Source organism: Oenanthe melanoleuca, chromosome 28 (assembly GCF_029582105.1).
Source record: "Oenanthe melanoleuca isolate GR-GAL-2019-014 chromosome 28, OMel1.0, whole genome shotgun sequence".
In the NCBI taxonomy this organism is placed as follows: Eukaryota; Metazoa; Chordata; class Aves; order Passeriformes; family Muscicapidae; genus Oenanthe; species Oenanthe melanoleuca.
In genome coordinates, this window is record NC_079361.1 from 1,061,335 (window position 1) to 1,067,334 (window position 6,000).

Consider the following 6,000-nt stretch of genomic DNA (forward strand, 5'->3'; position numbering starts at 1 on the left):
CCTGTGCAAGGCCACCTCCTCCTGCGGGTTCCCACACTCCTGCTCCAGGTGGGCACATTTCTGCACCAGGCTCCAGCAGCTCCTGCTTCTTCTCCAGCTCCTGCAGCCGCCTCTGTCTGTGCTGCAGTGCTGTGGGGACAGACACGGCTCTATGGGGATAGACACGGCTCTATGGGGATAGACACGGCTCTATGGGGATGGACACGGCTCTATGGGGATGGACACGGCACCCCCCTGTGGGGATGGACACGGCACAGGGGGGATGGACACGGCTCTATGGGGATGGACACGGCTCAGGGGGCACAGTCATAGTACTGTGGGGGGACAGACATGGCTCAGGGGGGACGGACAAGGCTCGAGGGGGACAGACACGACCCCTCAGAGAAGGGATGTGCAGACACACAGCCAGCCTGCAGGACCTGCCCATACCCAGGGGCATGAGGGGGTCAGAGGACCCCGTTTACCTTCCAGGTCCTGTGACTGCTCCAATGTGCGCTGGATCAGAGCATCCTTCTCCTTCCCCAGCTGCAGCTGCACTGCCTCCATCGCCCCTGAGCACTGCAGGAAGGCAGAGGGGAGTTACAGCCTGATCCCTGCACCACTGCATGTTCCCAGGAGAGCCACTTGGAGCCCCAGAAGAGCAGGAACATCCCCCACAGATCTGCCTAAGCTCCTTGACCTCCTGGCCCAGGCAGTTGTGCCAGCTGCTGGCCCTCGGCATCACGGGCCATGTCCTCCTGCAGCCACTGCATCTCACCCACGGGCACTGCATCTCACCCACGGGCACTGCATCTCATCCCTGGGCACTGCATCTCATCCCCGGGCACTGCATCTCATCCCTGGGCACTGCATCTCATCCACGGGCACTGCATCTCATCCCCGGGCACTGCATCTCATCCCTGGGCACTGCATCTCACACACGAGCACTGCATCTCATCCACGGTCACTGCATCTCATCCCTGGGCACTGCATCTCATCCACGGGCACTGCATCTCATCCCTGTGCACTGCATCTCATCCCTGGTCACTGCATCTCATCCCCAGGCACTGCATCTCATCCACGGTCACTGCATCTCATCTATGGGCACTGCATCTCATCCACGGGCACTGCATCTCATCCCTGTGCACTGCATCTCATCCCTGGTCACTGCATCTCATCCCCGGGCACTGCATCTCATCCCCGGGCACTGCATCTCATCCCTGGGCACTGCATCTCACACACGAGCACTGCATCTCATCCACGGTCACTGCATCTCATCCCTGGGCACTGCATCTCATCCACGGGCACTGCATCTCATCCCTGTGCACTGCATCTCATCCCTGGTCACTGCATCTCATCCCCGGGCACTGCATCTCATCCCTGGGCACTGCATCTCACACACGAGCACTGCATCTCATCCACGGTCACTGCATCTCATCCCTGTGCACTGCATCTCATCCCTGGTCACTGCATCTCACCCCCAGGCACTGCATCTCATCCCCGGGCACTGCATCTCATCCCCAGGCACTGCATCTCATCCCTGGGCACTGCATCTCATCCCCGGGCACTGCATCTCATCCCTGGGCACTGCATCTCATCCACGGTCACTGCATCTCATCCCTGGGCACTGCATCTCATCCCTGGGCACTGCATCCCATCCACAGGCACTGCATCACATCCATGGGCACTGCATCTCATCTATGGGCACTGCATCTCATCCACAGGCACTGCATCTCATCCACGGGCACTGCATCTCATCTATGGGCACTGCATCTCATCCCTGTGCACTGCATCTCATCTATGGGCACTGCATCTCATCCCCAGGCACTGCATCTCATCCCCAGGCACTGCATCTCATCTATGGGCACTGCATCTCACCCCCAGGCACTGCATCTCATCCCCAGGCACTGCATCTCATCCCTGGGCACTGCATCTCATCTATGGGCACTGCTTCTCATCCCTGTGCACTGCATCTCATCTATGGGCACTGCTTCTCATCCCTGTGCACTGCATCTCATCCCTGGTCACTGCATCTCATCCCCAGGCACTGCATCTCATCCACGGTCACTGCATCTCATCCATGGGCACTGCATCTCATCCCCGGGCACTGCATCTCATCTATGGGCACTGCATCTCACCCCCAGGCACTGCATCTCATCCCCGGGCACTGCATCTCATCCCCAGGCACTGCATCTCATCCCTGGGCACTGCATCTCATCCCCGGGCACTGCATCTCATCCCTGGGCACTGCATCTCATCCCTGGGCACTGCATCCCATCCACAGGCACTGCATCACATCCATGGGCACTGCATCTCATCTATGGGCACTGCATCTCATCCACAGGCACTGCATCTCATCCACGGGCACTGCATCTCATCTATGGGCACTGCATCTCATCCCTGTGCACTGCATCTCATCTATGGGCACTGCATCTCATCCCCAGGCACTGCATCTCATCCCCAGGCACTGCATCTCATCTATGGGCACTGCATCTCACCCCCAGGCACTGCATCTCATCCCCAGGCACTGCATCTCATCCCTGGGCACTGCATCTCATCTATGGGCACTGCATCTCACCCCCAGGCACTGCATCTCATCCCCGGGCACTGCATCTCATCCCCAGGCACTGCATCTCATCCCTGGGCACTGCATCTCATCCACGGGCACTGCATCTCATCCCTGGGCACTGCATCACATCCATGGGCACTGCATCTCATCTATGGGCACTGCATCTCACCCACGGTCACTGCATCTCACCCCCAGGCACTGCATCTCATCCCCAGGCACTGCATCTCATCCCTGGGCACTGCATCTCATCCCCGGGCACTGCATCTCATCCCTGGGCACTGCATCTCATCCACGGTCACTGCATCTCATCCCTGGGCACTGCATCTCATCCCTGGGCACTGCATCCCATCCACAGGCACTGCATCACATCCATGGGCACTGCATCTCATCCCTGGGCACTGCATCTCATCCATGGGCACTGCATCTCATCCCCAGGCACTGCATCTCATCCCCGGGCACTGCATCTCATCCCCAGGCACTGCATCTCATCCCTGGGCACTGCATCACATCCCCAGGCACTGCATCTCATCTATGGGCACTGCATCTCATCCCTGGGCACTGCATCTCACACACGAGCACTGCATCTCATCCACGGTCACTGCATCTCATCCCTGGGCACTGCATCTCATCCATGGGCACTGCATCTCATCCCTGTGCACTGCATCTCATCCCTGGGCACTGCATCCCATCCACAGGCACTGCATCTCATCTATGGGCACTGCATCTCATCCCCAGGCACTGCATCTCATCCCTGGGCACTGCATCTCATCCATGGGCACTGCATCTCATCCCCAGGCACTGCATCTCATCCCCGGGCACTGCATCTCATCCCCAGGCACTGCATCTCATCCCTGGGCACTGCATCTCATCCCTGGGCACTGCATCTCATCTATGGGCACTGCATCTCATCCCCAGGCACTGCATCCCATCCACAGGCACTGCATCTCATCCATGGGCACTGCATCTCATCCCCGGGCACTGCATCTCATCCCTGGGCACTGCATCACACACGAGCACTGCAGCTCCTCAGCCTGGGCAGCCCTGAGCTCTTAGAGCTGCTCCTGCTCCTCCTCTCCTCTCCTCTCCTCTCCTCTCCTCTCCTCTCCTCTCCTCTCCTCTCCTCTCCTCTCCTCTCCTCTCCTCTCCTCTCCTCTCCTCTCCTCTCCTCTCCTCTCCTCTCCTCTCCTCTCCTCTCCTCTCCTCTCCTCTCCTCTCCTCTCCTCTCCTCTCCTCTCCTCTCCTCTCCTCTCCTCTCCTCTCCTCCTGGGCCTGAGGTTAGGGGCAGAGCTGATGCCCTCTGGTTTTGCTTTTTCTTTCTTTTCTCTGTTATCTCTATTGGTCACCCATACACTTGTAACTCTGTAGCCTATTTTATTAGTACCTAGTTTTCCCAGTACCTTTCCATGGCCTTTCCCTTAGCAGAAAAACAAAACAAATTCCAAAGCCCAAGCCCTGGGAGGTGCAGGGCTGCTCTGCTATCTTGGTTCTTCCTGGGAGCCAAGGCCGAGAACAACTATTCCAGATACATTTTCATAGACAAAGTACAGCCAGTGCCAGCAGGGGGACTCCAGAGAGGGGGTTTGACCTGAGGGGAAATTAAATCACCACTTGTCCTCCTAATTGGTGCTTTTTATCAATTATGCTAATTTCCTAAAACCTATAAATATGCACTCATCCCTGGGGGGTTTGGCTTTTGTGGACATCTTTCCATAACTGCCTCTGAAGGCTCTTATGGTGGAATAGAGAAAATAAAGATCCATTCTTATATTACCTCCTTACTAAAATTAACTTGAGTTTCATTTCCAGGTTGGAAAAAAGGCAAAAGAGCATCAGGCAGGGCTGGGAACAGGAGCAGGGACACATGTCACACTTGTCACATCACTGAGAGCCCCGTGGACTCAGGGGCTGCCCCTCTGTAATGAAACCCCATTTCCCACCACCCCTTTGGAGTTCTGAGCCTTGGGATCCCCCCCACTGAGCTCAGGCCTGGGAGAGCAGCTCTCCCATGGGCTCTAAAGCATGGCAAAGCTCCTGGGACGTCCCTCCCTTCCCCACCCCCAGGCTGGTCCCCACAGCAGGATTACCCTGCCCTGGTTCCTCCAGCTCCCAGACAGGATCACACCACCTCCCTCATCCTCCAGAGACAGCCCAGAACTGGAGCAGTGGCAGAGCAGAGAAACCCAGACGGTGGAAAGGGACACTGCCAGCAGCAGAGTGGAACATGTCACACCAGAGCTGTCCCTGGCACATGGCACGGCTGCACCCAGGAGAGTCCCACCCGTCCCGATGCCACCAAGGAGCACAGAAACCCAGCAGCAAAGCCCAGAGGCACAACTTCTCCTGGGGACCATGTCAGGAAATCAGCTCCTGCCCCAGGCCAGGAGTCAGGGGAACAGGACCAGGTGAGGGGTGGTCAGCACAAAGCACTGCCCCTGCCCCTGGGACCCTCCAGCTCCTCCAGCCTGCTCAGCTGGGTCACCTCCGTCTCCTGCCCTGTGAGCTGCTTGTGCTGCTCGACTGGGACAGAGCCTGGGTCACCACAGCCTTGCAGAGCCACAACACCCGTGGGGCAGAGCTGGGGCAGTGGCACCACCGGCACCCCCAGAGGGGACCCGGGCACCCCCTGCCCTGCCGCGCTCCCGGCTCTCGGTGATGGCACCAGCCCGGTGCAGCTGCAGGAATGAGGGGGGCACGAGCATCCACAGAGTTCTCTGCACACCAGGGCAGCTCTGGTCCTCTGCAGCATCCCCACAAACCCGCAGGGGAGCAGGGAGCAGGGCAGGGAACACAGAGCCAAGAGGGGAACAGGGAGCAGGGCAGGGAACACAGAGCCAAGAGAGGAACAGGGAGCAGGGCTGGGAACACAGAGCCAAGAGGGGAACAGGGAGCTGGGCAGGGAACACAGAGCCAAGAGAGGAACAGGGAGCAGGGCAGGGAACACAGAGCCAAGAGGGGAACAGGGAGCAGGGCAGGGAACACAGAGCCAAGAGAGGAACAGGGAGCAGGGCAGGGAACACAGAGCCAAGAGAGGAACAGGGAGCAGGGCAGGGAACACAGAGCCAAGAGGGGAACAGGGAGCAGGGCAGGGAACACAGAGCCAAGAGAGGAACAGGGAGCAGGGCTGGGAACACAGAGCCAAGAGGGGAACAGGGAGCTGGGCAGGGAACACAGAGCCAAGAGAGGAACAGGGAGCTGGGCTGGGAACACAGAGCCAAGAGAGGAACAGGGAGCTGGGCTGGGAACACAGAGCCAAGAGGGGAACAGGGAGCAGGGCAGGGAACACAGAGCCAAGAGGGGAACAGGGAGCAGGGCAGGGAACACAGAGCCAAGAGGGGAACAGGGAGCAGGGCAGGGAGCACAGAGCCAAGAGAGGAACAGGGAGCTGGGCAGGGAACACAGAGCCAAGAGGGGAACAGAGCTGAGCGAGGGGTGGCAGAGCCCAGAGAAGGGAC